This window comes from Anguilla rostrata, chromosome 8, assembly GCF_018555375.3.
Source record: "Anguilla rostrata isolate EN2019 chromosome 8, ASM1855537v3, whole genome shotgun sequence".
NCBI lineage: Eukaryota > Metazoa > Chordata > Actinopteri > Anguilliformes > Anguillidae > Anguilla > Anguilla rostrata.
In genome coordinates this window covers 7699898-7714886 of record NC_057940.1, presented here as the reverse complement: position 1 = coordinate 7714886, position 14989 = coordinate 7699898, and the positions used below count along the sequence as shown (strand labels likewise).

Sequence of the window (14989 nt, the reverse complement as noted above, 5' to 3'; positions counted from 1 at the left end):
AACTCCCAAATGGATTCACAGATTTGCACATGATTTTGTGGAAAGGTTGGTCATGAGCCAAAGAAGAGGTCGCGTGTTTGTGTGAGGGTGTGTGCGTGGATGCATGCACACATGGATGGATGTGTGTGTGTGCGCGGTCGCAGCTATTGCGGATTCGCACTTGTTATATTTAAAGAATGTGTCCCAAATTTGTGGTTGCAGTACATGAAACGTTTTCAGAGAAACGTCAATGTAAATAAACCTCAGGAGAAGATTTGGATATGTCACAATTTTTTTACGACATTTACACATGACTGTTCAACAAGTCAGGGTTACTTTTCTTATAGAAGTCAATAAAGAAGGCCTTTAATCCAATGAAAGCAATGTGTTTACAGCTACAGCACGTCCAGTAGCCACAACCAGTTTAGTTTCCTTTGACAACAAATGGGACAGTCACAAAATACCAAATACCCAAATCTCCCATATCAGTCCCCCTTCACAAAAAAGTTTAATTATGTCCAAAATATCAGTGTGACTGGTCCATTGACCCTGTGTCTCCGGTAGGAGAGATGCAAGGCTCCCCAAAATTATTCACACCCATGATAAAGATTACCTGTATAAAGTAAACACTGCAGGTAATGGGTTGTAGAAGCAGGGAAAAAAATACTTTTGTTTAACTAAAAATATACATTTTCATACTTATGTATGCCCATGATTATTCTTCTAAAATCCAACAAAGATTAATGTGTACTGACTTTTGAATCTTTTACTTATTCCAAGTTCATGTTAATCTTAGGGGACTGTATCGCGGCCTTTCATTGCTATCTGTTTCACTGTGGTGAAACAGGAGGTCACGGTTCACTTAATGCTATTCATGCATCACAGAGTCAAATTTCATTACATTTACTTAGTAGACGCTTTTATCCAAAGTGACGTACAAAAGTGCATGTCATGGTAGTTGGACTACCACAAAAAACAGGTTCAGTAAGGTACGATGCTCATTTTGTACAGCCAAATTAGTGTAGCCACTGGTTAACATCTCCCTGAGTTCCTTTCTCTGTTTTTCACTGAGACATGCGCAATCTGTCCCACCTCAGACTGACAGTCTGGCCCAGATATGCCCCAAAGTGTTCACTGGGGAAAGTGGAATAATTCCTGCTCTTTTTGAAAGGGCATCCCTTTTTTGCGTCTTTTTAAAGGAGGATTTTAGCGGATAGCTAATCAGGTCAGACCCTGTTATATGGTGGTAGCTCTCAACTGTGTTTCCTGCCTGAACACATATAAATAGATGTTGGGTTGGCATCCAGTTTCACTGCACTTGTGTGTGGTTATTACGGAACATATATCAAATACAACGGTATACAAGTCTATCCAGTCACTTGGCAAAAACATGAATTGTGTATATAAAATGTTTGTGAAAGAAATGACACTGTGGAGAAAAAAAAGAAAAAAAAAAGTCCTGACTTGAACCCAACAGAGATGCTGGGGCTATATCAGAAACGAGAAGTTCATGCTCAAAACCACCAAGTTTCAAGAGAAAATTAGGAAAGGTGTGTCCCCTCAAAATAAATAAATATGTATTATGTTTTTTTTATATTTAAAAATGTGGGAATTGAGTTATTGTACTTTTTCACATCTGAAGGGGAGAAACAATATATCTGTGCATATGTACATTCACGCGCTTGCTCATTTAGTTTCTTTTGAACACCCCTTAGGTTAATTCATCAGCTCACTTACCTGTGAAAAAATAAAATAAAATAAAAATCTTCCTGAACCTGTTGGACCATGAAATTGATCAAGGTCCTCAGCTCCACTGCTGCCATCGGTTAGGACACGTGACCAATCTTCCTCATTATTTAGTAGTCTGTAGTTTCGTCAGAGTAACACACTGTGTTTCCTTCTTCTTTCCTGTGGCGTGTGCTATGCAGATACATTCATGAGAAACAGGCCCCTTTGTGTCAAAATTTGCTATAATTACACCAGGTCGTCATCATCCTCTTCTTCACAGGTACTATTTGGTGAGGTCAGCAATTGCCTAAATTAACTCACCAACCGAGTGTTGACGTTGTCTGAATTCTAATCTGATTCTGTAGTTCCATCCTATCATGCAAGGCATATGCCACGATGCAGATGCACTTCTGGAGAGCACTTGAAATGTGGTTTGTGAAATCAATAGTGTCATTCAATTACCTGCTTTTGCTGCAGTGTTCACAAAGGTAATGGATAGTTATGCCATTTGTCAGTACGACTAAAGTAAGTGGCACTTTATAGAATTTCACATTTCACTACTGTCCAAATTGCAGCATCTTTTAGATTGAGTCTGTGAACTGGTTAGCCACATGGACATGTTTAATGCTGGTCTGAGGGATGCCGTGGAAATCACAGATGAACTCAAAAAGGAAGAGAGACTATACCTTCAGGTTAATCACACAGAATAACTTATATTTCATCAAATTGGTGATAAAAAGCACAAAACACTCTCACAGGAGTCTCTGAAGCAAATCTGAACTACCCTGAGAATCAGTAGTGGCTTCTATACTTTGGGCAAACGACCATCGCTTGCGAAGGTATAATTTGAGGCGGCCTGTGGTACTTTTCTGTTTTTTTTTGTCAACTCCTTTCTCACACAAACAGGATGAGGTAGAAGGAAGTGCATTCGTTTTTATCTCTCTCGTTTTGTTCTCCTTCTGAGCGGTGAGTCAGAAGAGTTCAGTTAGATAGATGCTTCTTCCTCCCGCGTCAGGCTCAAAGCTTGAGCGACCACTTTCCGCCAGTAAACACAAAAACATCTCGCAAAAAAACATATTGACAGAGCACAGCGTTTGATTGAACACAAATGCAGTGTTCATTTAAAAATTCTCTGACCACAGGGACCAGCCAGAAAAAGCCAATTGTCTTTAAGGAGGTGCAATGTTAAAACCTCCTTGGCCTGCTGAGGACGACGTGCCAACTCATAGGGACGAGTGGCACAGTGTAAGCTGCGCTTAACGAAGGTCAGTCATCCGGTAGACCCGTGCCTGAGCAGTCTAACTGCATGCTTAGTATATCCGCTGTATAGAAGTAGTCTAGTACAATTGTATGCTGGTAAGAGCGTCCAATCCAATTAATGTATGTAAAAAGGTCCATTTGGCCTCCTGGTACGTAGGTCTGATATCCAAAAGGTTTCTTTGTTACTCTTGTGTCTTTAGCCTATACTCTTCCGTCTTCGGCTACGCCTCTGGGTTTAGCTGGCTTTCTCAAAACCATTGGAAAGTTGGCCCGCAGGCTGTGACCTGGAGCGCTTCAGGGAGTCGACTCTCCGAAAGTGACTCTCCGGGAACATGTGAGACCAAGCTTCGGGGCACCCCTTCTAGAGACAAGGAACACGGGCTGATCGTATTTCAGTCCGAAACCTCTTATCCGTCAGCCTTGACTGTTCTACCTCAGGAGCCACCTCACAGACTTTGAGGACAGCTCTAATTTTCACTGGGTTCTGGTCTTTTTTTTACTTCTCCATAGCCTCTTTGAGGACCCTAAATCTTTTTACTGAAATACGTATAGAGTGACTGTTTGCTGCACCTGTTTATTTTGCTCAAACTTGCCGAAAGAAAAAAAACAACAACATAATCTCACTGGAATATGAAAATAGTGAGCTTCTTCTCTTTTGTTTTTGAACACAGGGTTGTTTGTATATTCTCTCGTGTGTGTGTTTTTTTTTTCTCCAACTTGAAAAGGAACTCATTCAGCAACAGTTGGTACAGTACATTCATTTCAAAGTGTTTGCTTCACCTGCTTGAATAAAAAATAAAGCCAAAGGGAATAAGCAAGCTCCTGAAGGCTCACGCTCAGAACCCAGCTTATTCGGTCCATCTTAATTGTCAAAGAACAGCAGCATGCTATGCGACTTTTTTTTTTTTTTGGCAAGATGCTGTGAAGACAGAATCTCATTTGTGCCCTTCAGTAGTTCAGTCCACAGAGGATTCCAGAGGGCCTTTGCCCCCGCCCCGACCCTCCTCGCAGCCCCTCCTCCAAAAGCAAACGCAATGTAATTATGCAAAAGCCATACCTCCCCCATCACGGTGATGCTAATTCTGGCTGATTTCCAAAACAGTCACGAGCGGGGCACGTGACCGCTTGACTTCGGAAATGATGGACCTGTTCCGCCATCGTCTTGACGTTGTTCAGGCTCATTAGATTTGATCTGTGCGCGCCACTGTCTTCTTCAGGAACGGACTGCCCTGAGGGGAATGAGGAGAACCGAGGATGAGGAGGAGGAGGAGGAGGAGCAGCAGTGCTCTCCTTCAAAGGGGATTGCCCCTTCTCCTCAGCCTCAGAAACATGCACAGGCTTGATTCGCGCTCCCAAGGGGGGAGAGCGCGAACACGCGAGATGCTTCGCTGCAAATTCAGACGCATCTGCTGGCCTTCGTGCGTACGCTTTATCAGTCCGTTTGAAAAGTCCAGCGACAGAAAGAACATTTTAAAATGCCTGTACTACTCATAATAAAATCATATTTTCTCAGAAAGAAAAAATATGAACATTATGTCCTTTTTTTTTTGTTTGTTGGAAATCTCAAAAGAGATTTCCTCAGGAGTAATTCATAAACCATAATGTAGCATCTTAGCCACTGAGCTCCTTGGTTAATGTTCAATCCCCTCCATTTACATCAGTGGAACAGCTGTGGATATATAAGGTTATACTGGAGTAAGCAGCTGGCAACACTGGGGGTACACTGTAGTGACCTGTACCCCATCTTGTGCAACCTCATACACAATGCCATCAGACAACGGCCGGGCGTCGTTTCACCTGTCCGCATAAGATGTGCTACTTTGTACTAAGTGAGGGAAGCCATGTAAAACAAGTATGGCGCCGTGGCGCAGAGATCAAAAGAAAATAGTACGAGATACCAAAAACTAAAAATCTAAAGAAAAGGGGGGGGGGGGGGGGGGGGGGCGGGATTTGCGAAGTCAATTCGCTAAAACACAGCGCTTGATGAGGTGCTTTGATCAATAACCCGCTGGGTGTCTGAAGCGTACAGGCCAGGCCCGGCAGCGCAACGGACATTAAAACACAAGCGGCCCGAGGGGACCCGGGGATGTCGAGCGGCGACCGTGGCTATGAAGACCTCCAGACCTGCGGGGTACGCTTTTAAGCCCAGCAGTTGCGCACCCCCCCCCCCTGCTTTGAGTGATCTTGAAGCCGAGAGCAAACACAGAATTCATTACAGACGGGGGTCTTCTACGATGGCAGGGGATCCAGTTCACTGAGAGAGAGAGAGAGAGAGAGAGAGAGGGGAAAAATAAAAATTAATTAATTAATTCCGCTCTTTCTAAAACCATTACATTGCAACCAGAAACAAGACATGAACATCGAGCAATATACATAATCAGAGGTTTTGTAGCCTTATTGTACATGTTTTCCAGTTGTTTACATTTTTTTTCCAACAGTTTTAATCAGAATTATTTCGCTTTGCGGTAATTGCCCTATATTTTGAACAACACATTTAGGAAACATCTTTCCGCAGTACACTCGACCACAACCACCAATTAGTGAACACCTTTGACACGTGGCAACAAACTCAGTAAACCATGTAACCATCCGTGGCCAAATATGACCACATACTTTGAATAAATGTTGCAAAATGATTTTTCATTTTAAAGAACAGAATCAGAGCAATTAAATAAGGTATCATTTGATGAGATGAGAAAACATTACTGGATATATGACTCGTTGAATAGTGTGTTTTTTTACAAAACACAGTTTTGAGAACTGGTTTAACGATTTCGTTGGGAATTCTGTCCATAAAATACACCTTTAAACCAGGAACTATTGTTTTTTTTTGGTGTATTGCACGTCGAACTTCAGTCCTGGAGGGCCGCAATGTCTGCTGGTCCTTGGGGTTTTATAGGCACCAGTGCTTCATTTAAGTCATTTAAGAGCTCTAAAACCTTATTCTGGTATTCATGAAACTAATCTGACAAAGCCTCCAGTTGTGGTAAAAAAAAAAAAAAAAATTACTTGGCCAAGTTCCAGTTCTTTCAAGCCACCTATCAGTCCCTGTATGTTGGTCTCTTGACACCTCTGCATTCATTACTGAATAAAAACGGCTTACATTTATAGTGAAATGAAGGTTTGGGATAATGCAGGAAATCCTGGACATCCTGTATGAAATTATTAGTCCTAGGATTGAATTATGTTATCGATGCCAGGATTCACATTCTTAGCATGTACCCCTGGTTCAACAACTTCCTTGGACAAGTCACCCAAATTTACTCAAATGACCCCAGGTTATTTTATCAACTTTTTTTTAGGCCTCGTCACACCTCACACCAGAGGCACATACAGATCAAGTGGTGTTAGACACAGTAATCTTGTTTCAATCATTCTACTCCCAAATCAGTTAACCTGCCCCCCCTCCTTGCACCCTTAGACTTTAAAAAAAGAAAGCGGCTTGGGCTGAGACACATTAATATTCGCAGTATTCTTCCCAAAATGGCTTTAGCGGACATTTGGGTGAACGATACTAATCCTGATGCTTTTGTTTTCTCTGAAACACGGCTAAGCAGTTCTATTGAAGATGATTCCACTGCTTTAAAAGGATGTCGTTTTGGTCAGATGTGACAGGCCTAAAAAAAATGTGGTGAGGTAGCAACTTAAAAAAAAAACCTACATGCAACTAGATCATTAAGTGCTTATTTTTTTATAGTCACTAAAATAGAAGTCATGACGATAGCCTCTGTGTGGAGGCAGTCTATCGCACACCATCTGCGGATGTCACAAATTCTATTGCGGACTTGTTGTCCTTTCCTGTCCTCTGAGGTGTCCTTATCTTAACCTCAGTTGGTTGGCCCCCATTCTCTGAATTTTTGAAGTCTGCCTGCATTGATCTGTGTTTAAGCCGATTAATTACTGTTCCTACCCGTATAAATTTGAAAGATCCTTCTCAGTCTACCCTTACTGATTTAATTATAATCAATGCTCTCCATGAATACACATCCAGTGGAGTTTTTTTCTCCAGATTTAAGTGATCACTGTCCAACAGTGTGCATCACAGACACTAGACTGCCTAAATCAAAACCCCACTTTACCACAAAGAGGAACTTCGGAAACGTTGAGGAACAAGGCTTCTTGCATAATCTGGCAATTTGTCAAGTATCAGTAAAGATTGCACTTGACCATTTCTCATCTGTATTTATCCCCCTGACAAACAAGCATGTTCCCATGAGAAGACATAAAATTAAAAATAGGAATAGTCCCTGGTTTACATCTGAGCTCACTGACATGATTCAGTTGAGAAATGAAGCTCAGGCTCAACCAGATGCACTGGTAGCTCCTTGGAGTGGCTGGCTTTCAGACAGTTAAGAAATAAGTGTAAGGAATGTAAAATCAAAATATTACTTACATTTGCTTGCTGGTTCTCATGCTAAGCCAGAAAGGTTCTGGGAAATAGTTAACTTAACTAAGGTCAAAGGTCATAAACTCACTGCCCAATCAAATCAGGCTGAACTCTAGTTCAGTTATGGATCAGAGTGATGTAGCTGATGCCTTTAACCAGCATTTTGTTGCAGTGTGCCATCTTTTTGAGAGAAAATCCAGACTTATATATATATATACACACTCACCGGCCACTTCATTAGGTGACAGGAGTGGCACCCGATGTGGTCTTCTGCTGCTGTAGCCCATCTGATTCAGGGTTCGACGTGCCGTGCGTTCAGAGATGCTCTTCTGCATACCTCGGTTGAAAGGAGTGGTTATTTGAGTTACTGTTGCCTTTCTGTCAGCTCGAACCAGTCTGGCCATTCTCCTCTGACCTCTGCCATCAACAAGGCAACAAAATCCGTGAGTGCCTCATTTTAATTGCCTAAGGAATTCCCTTTGCTGCTTGGGGAGGAGAGAGGCACGGGCTGCCTATTAGATCAACAGAAAAGGCCACTTTGTTACATAATATGGTACGGACCACGAGCAAATGACCAATCAGAGCATAACAAGGTATCCAGCGTCATGCACAGAAGCCCCATGACACTGCTCTGCGGGACACCGATTGCTCTTAGACCAAAGAGAGGCTACTGCCTCCGTCCCAGAGGAGTTCAGTCCACTGTGGTGTCAGTGGGTATTCTGCCGCAGCAGTTCTAAATGGTGCTGAGGACATCTAGCAGCATTGTTGTTTTGTGTTGTCAGCCTGAACGGGACTCTAAAGCGCGTGGTGTTTGTTTAAAAAAGTGCTGGGCGGGCATGCGGCTCTGTGCCCTCCTCTTTTCACGCGATGAAAGTGTCGCAAAGCGCGTTTGCTTGTGGGCGTCGTCTGTATTTCCTGTGATTTTTTTTTTTCCTCGCAGAGAGAGAGAGAGAGAGAGAGAGAGCCGAGCGCTCGCGGCGCCTCAGCCGACTGACGGCGGCGCTCACGCTGGCGTTCGGAGAGCCCCGCCTTTTTTGGGGGCCGCTATTTCAGCACGCTGGCAGTGGGGACGGCCATCAGCTCCTCCACCAGACCCCCCTTCTGCGCCCCCCCCCCCCCCCCCCCCCGGTTTGCGCTCATCAGCTCAGTGATACGGAATGCAACATGGTCTCACGTCCCCCCCCCCCCCCCGCCCCCCTTATAAACCCCATCGGCACACACCACTAAACCCAGGCCCCAAGGACCCCCCCAAGGGGAATGAACAAACAGGAAAAAAAAAATAAAAAAATAAAAAAAACAACGATGGTGCATGAATAAAATCCTCCTTCAGAAAAAAAAAATCCCTTCTTTTCCACAACAGCAAAGCTCTGGAGAAGCGCTAAGTCCACAGCTTCTATACTTTTAAGGGAAGACCACAGTAAGGAGTAATGATCGCTCTGTTCATCCAACTTATGAAACTGCGTGAGAGCCCCCGTTTCAGCTGTGAATAGTTGAGAGGAGTGGTGTCAGCGGATCAAAACTAGGATTTTTTTTTTTCGTAAAAAGTAAAAAAAATAAATAAAAAGAAAAATCTCCAGGGAAAGGAGAACAGAGAAAGCTCATTGTCGCTCTCTGAGAAGGAAGAATAAAATCCATTTTCAGGGGGGGGGGGCTCTGCCTTCCAAGTTGAAAGCCCAAACGGTGTTTCCTGGGAGCCTATTTTTGGACATGGGCTGAGGGTTCTGAGTGGCCTGGTGCCCCTTCAGCGTAGCCCTGTTTATTCAGGAGCCGAGCAGCGGGAGTGTGCGCAGATCTGGAGCCGCGCGCGGGATCGTCCCCAAGAGAACGCTCACATCTTCTTTCTTCAGCAAGACTCGGCTTTCAAGGCTTTATCTGCATTTAAATAACAGTTTGTAAAAATCTGTGTTCTGTGTAAGAATTACTGCATCCTTTTTTCTTTTTTTTTTTAATATGTTGAATCTATTGAAAACAACACATTTCAACTAATGTCACAACTGATAGTTTTTTTTTAATGTATTTTATTTCACAAGTACAATGTGTAATCTCTAACATAAATTTCACAGTGTGAAATTTGTTGCATCAGTTAGATCCAGTTAATTTCCAACATCAGTCTCTTGTAAATCAGTAGGAGAGTTTCATTCCCACAATGTTGTTGCCATGTAGTGCAATGTTACAACATTGACACAACATTCCGGTAACATTGTGAGAACATTTTGTGTTAGCTGGGTCAGTGGCCTCATTGTGACATCAGCCCTGTGTTTTGTCACTCCCTGCCAATCGGAATGCAAGTATGAGCAGCACATGAGCCCAAAAGCTGCTCAGGATAGGGCGAGAGGGCAGACATCGAGAAACACAGGCAGAAACACAAGGAACCAGCACCCGAGTCAGGGAGACAAAGGACTTAAATAGACTCAAAACCAACAAGACACAGGGGGGCACAATTAACAATCAAACCAGGACAAGGTGGGAACAACAAGACACAAGCAGAAACAATAACAAAATAATTGAAAGCAATAATACAATTAACCAACAGGGGAGCGAGCAGGACACAAAACAGCAGTGCCGCCATCTGGTGGCCCTAACAAGGAAAAACAGAGACAGAAACACAGAACCATGACACAAAGAGTTGGTGATAGTCATGTGGGTGGGCTCCAATAAAATCACAGCAAAGGATGTGTTCAATTAGCACCCAATGTGTGACCTTACTTTTAACCAATGTGAAAAAACAAAATTGTTGTCAGTGGTGATGAATTACACACAGTAAGTGGTCCATACCAGAACACACCCACTTTGTTCTGATTTTAACAATCATATGAAAGCTGGTACAAATGGCTTCATGAACACTAAGTCATAGTGCAGCATCTGTATTGTCCAGTGGGTGGTCCTCGGTGGCCCATTAAATGGAGCATAAGCAAGTGCATAAAACAGTACGTAATTGATACTCTCACTGAATATATTGATGAAGATGGTTGTGCACTCACAAAACCTGTATTTAAAAGGAAGTAATGGAGAACAATGAAACCTTCCTGTTAGACACAGTCAAAATAAGCCATACATTTTCTATAAATTTTAGCATTTGCAAACGAATGACCATTATATCAAGACAATGCACGCACGCACGCATGCACACACACACACACACACACACCCAAATACTCACAAATAAATATTCTAGAGATACACACCTTTATATGCATGTATACAGTCAGTACTAATAGGAATAGTCTGTTAATACTGGAGCTTTATTTCCAAGAAATACTTAAATCAATCAAAACTGAAACATAACAGAACAAAGCAAAACAAAAGAACGAGTTTGGTTCAGCTTACACCGTGTGAACAGACATTATCATTTGTCACATGAACATGACTGGAATTTAGGGGATACTCGAGAGCAACTTATAACACTTAATAACTTATAAGATCTAGGGTCAAGGAACTAAGAGCATAAGAGCCGACAATTATTTATAGAACCATATACACAACTCAGTGTTTAGAATCACCAAATTAAACAATGCTGGACTAAATGGTAATGGTAAATGGACTGCATTTATATAGCGCTTTTATCCAAAGCGCTTTACAATTGATGCCTCTCATTTGCCAGAGCAGTTAGGGGTTAGGGGTTAGGTGTCTTGCTCAAGGACACTTCGACATGCCCAGGGCGGGGTTTGAACCGGCAACCCTCCGATTGCCAGACAATCGGTCTTACCTCCTGAGCTATGTCGCCCCTATGTCGCCCCGGACTATACTTTACGATAGTAGTATCACCATCGGGTAATGGCTAAATACATAATTTCCGGGTCTCTTGCTTCCAGTGCTGCAGCTTGAAGCCGTCATATAATTTCCCTTGGAATTACGCACTGTATAATTGTAACAAGCAAGGCTCACTTAGTTAGAAATAACCAATGAAGGAGAAAAAGAGTCCTGACATTTATCTGCCTGATAGAGGGATCGCAATAAATACCGTGAAGTTCGTGGTCAGAGCAAATCAAAAGTTACACATTTTCGGCTGTGTTTTACCACAAATAAATACGCAACGAGACAGACGGGGAAGAGCTCATGACACATTTCTCCCTTTGCAATTAAAATCCCATACTTCTTTCTTTCCGGTCACTTGAATGTGACAGAGTAGTTTTCCCGCAAGCTGTCCCGGTAACTCTATTTCAAACCTAATTATCCACTTCTTTGCCTCCTGTCGTGTTTAAATACACATTTGAAATGCTGTGACTTGTCTGCTTTGATATCACAGGTATACTGTGAACTGCCAGTGACTTTAAACACTTTAAGAGGTTGTAGGGAGAGGTGACAAAGGCAAGTTTTCCCTAGAACCTCCCCCCCACAGGGTTGCAGTTCTCGAGGTCTGTGCATGTCAATCCCCACAATATTCACATTATACTTATGCTCATGTATGTATGTATGCTCACAAATCTGAGCAGGATGGTTTTATTAATGTTTTTAACAGATGCAGTGACAATATCCATCCTATTACCTGTATGACAGGCTTATTTCCAGCCTGATTCAATCCCTTCTTTTGCAGAACCCTGGAGGGGCAGCACTTGATTTGACCTTGTCCACACCTGACGCAACTGCAGGATTTGCATGAAGGATAAGTTGTGCGAGTAGCAATACAAAACAAGACAAGGCATGTTTTTAATGAATCAACACGCATCTCTGTACGTGTTCATGTTCACAGATGTATTCCACCTAAAGGTAAATGTCACTGGGAAATGTTAGCGAAGCAATTGCATGAACATGGAAGTACAAATAATAATAAAAAATGTAGCACTGTGTCAATATGAGAGAGCAGAGGAATAGGTGATCATTTTAACGGCACCAAGAGGGAAAAGCACTTTTTGTGTCCACTGAGTAGGTTAAATAAAGAAATGCTTTATTTTTGATATTTATTGCTTGATGTCATTATGCTTGTTAGAAATTGTATGACACCTAAAGGTGAAGAGACAGATGTCTGATCCATGCAGGAACCTAAACAACAGTACACCTGATAATCCGCTTGTCTTTAATGTTTACATATACTTTCATCTCATTGCAGTGTTCACTTGTGAACATCAATTCAAATGTTTTATTTTATTGTACGCACAGTCCGGGTGACCATATGCTTGCAGACGCCACTGTTTCTGTCTACTGCCTATCTTACCAGTAGCTTTCAGTTTCTCTGTAAGCAAAGACATTTCTTTATGATATTTAATTTGTTCTTCATGATATTTCAACATGATATTGAAAGGTTGACATTCGGCAATGAAACAATGGTGTCAACTACGAGCATTTTTTGCATTTAAATGACATAACTCCCGTGTTCATAATGACGTACACGGGACGTAAACGGGAAATAAAGAGCAAGTCTTCACTCACGTTATCAAAAGTCCTCAAAGTCCACGTGCAGACGAGTTCACCAATACGACACTTTACTGTACGTATATCGCTTTTGGAATTAGGACGGAGGATATAGGACGTATATAGGACGGAGTGTAGCACAGTGGGTAAGGAACTGGGCTTGTAACCGAAAGGTCGCAGGTTCGATTCCCGGGTAGGGCACTGCTGTTGTACCCTTGAGCAAGGTACTTAACCGAAATTGCTTCAGTATATATATATATCCAGCTGTATAAATGGATACAATGTAAAATGCTATGTAAAAAGTTGTGTAAGTCGCTCTGGATAAGAGCGTCTGCTAAATGCCTGTAATGTAATGGAATTATCCTGGTGAAAGCGCATTTTTCAGCAACGCTGCAGTGCTCTGGAGCTTCGTCTCTGGCGCTCGGCAAGAACAGCCGACTGACCTGTGACGGCCTGTCGTTAGCAGCGATTCACTGAGCGCTAATTGAAACGTCCCTCCGCAGTGCGGTCCGACAGGAGCGTTCCTCATACAAGCTTACGGAGGCTTGTCCTCACAGAGGATTTCCAAATCAAAAACACAAACGAGGAACTGCACATTGGTACCTTTTTTTTTTGTTGTTGTTGTTGTTTGTTTTTTCAAATTTACATCCTCTCTTACTAAATCATGTTTCACTGGCACAATGTGACATTAAATGCCGTCACTAACAACATTTTATTAATAATTGGCAAATTTAAGTTTTTACTAAATGCAGGTTTTATGTTTCCTTGATGCATTCACAAAGCATTTATGCATATTATGTTCTTCTTATCTAAAGTACTCGCAGGATCTCTTAGTCATCAGAACCTATTTCACCACTGCTCTCCAGTGAGGCAGTAGTTAAGAGAGGTTTAGAATTCTGACAACAGCTGATGCCTTCCGATACATTTACGGAATTTAGAATTTTTCTACTTTTTCTAATTTCCAAACTGCAGATTGCCTCTTGTTAAACGACTAGCTAAATGACTGAACTTTATATTTTATTTTCAACGTTAACTTGGTTCAGAAAGTTCCAGAAAGAACTGCTACGCCATATTGGGACGTCTAGATTTTGCTCATGAGTACCGGCACTGGCAGTGCATATGACCACAGTACCATGTTCCTCAGCTGACCATGTTTTTTAAATGGCTTACTGTAAGTATTATTATTATTATTATTATTATTATTATTATTATTATTTTGGCTCTGGCTTCTGTACCCCTGACTAAACACTGCACACTGATTTTCATTATCTGGGAACCCGCTTATCTGGCCAAACCACGCAGAGGCCTGGAGATCAGATGTACTTGGACTAAACACTTGAGACAGGCCTTTTCTTTTTTCCAACTTCCTGCTGAGCCCCTCCTTCAGGTAAATGTATTTTGCTCTATGGTATTTGAGGCGGGTTTCAAATTCTATGGCACAAGCCTTGAGCACCTGGGTGCTGGTCTCTGGATCATGCTACAGTACTTAATTGAAATTTCATTAAGACACATATGTCATCAGTACAAAGGCACGTGAGCAAGGCTTTGCCAGCTGTTCTGGTACTCTTGATGAAGCTCAGACTTTATGGTGAAGCAACTCATGTAATACCACTACAAACAAACATAATGACCCCCCCAGTGTGTGTGTGTGTGTGTGTGTGTGTGTGTGTGTGAATGCATGTCTGCGAGTGTGTGTGTGTGAGAGAGAAAATCAATTAATTTTAAAAATGTATGATGCCCTGAAAATGAATAAGTAATTGGCGGACCTAAAGTTGTGCTGAGAAAACCACAGTCATCATTAAAAATAACGGTCTTACAGCAATGTGCAGAGAAACAACCGGAACTATTAGTCAGTTATCCGATTGTGACATTAACAGGCTGTTTCCAGGACCGTTTTCTCTCTGGTGCTGAATATTCATGACTGTACTGCACTCTTACTAGCTATGTCTTCTCTTCTTCTTCTTCCAACTTCTACCTGGAAAACAGTCGCAGGTATACTGTAGACACATCACACAGTTGGGGTTTCAAGGAAACTGATTTACTCGGCTTGCAAAGAGCAGGAACTTGGAAAGAACACATATTTGTCAGGGTGCCTCACCTTCGGAGAGTTTACGCATCAGGTTTTGTAATGGCCGCCATTTTGCCAGCAGGACCGGACGCCTCCACCCCAGAAGGCACAAGCGAATCTGAAGGCGCAGGAAATTAGGCGAGGGGAAACCGAGATTGCTGGAATTGGCTCTGCTGGGTGACCTTTCACCTTTTAAAGTGGAACATTTGCTCTTACCG

The 14989-nt window shown here is 42.3% G+C and overlaps 1 protein-coding gene across 1 annotated transcript in view; it reads left to right on the top strand.

Moving 5' to 3' along the window:
• Nucleotides 1-13056, top strand: part of dsela (dermatan sulfate epimerase like a) — a 191634-nt gene extending 178578 nt beyond the window's left edge. Inside the window, exon 2 of the transcript XR_010331729.1 lies at nucleotides 12951-13056. The gene's annotated coding sequence lies outside the window, so the exon portion shown is untranslated. The remainder of the gene's footprint in view (nucleotides 1-12950) is intronic.
• The last annotated feature ends 1933 nt before the right edge of the window (nucleotides 13057-14989 follow it).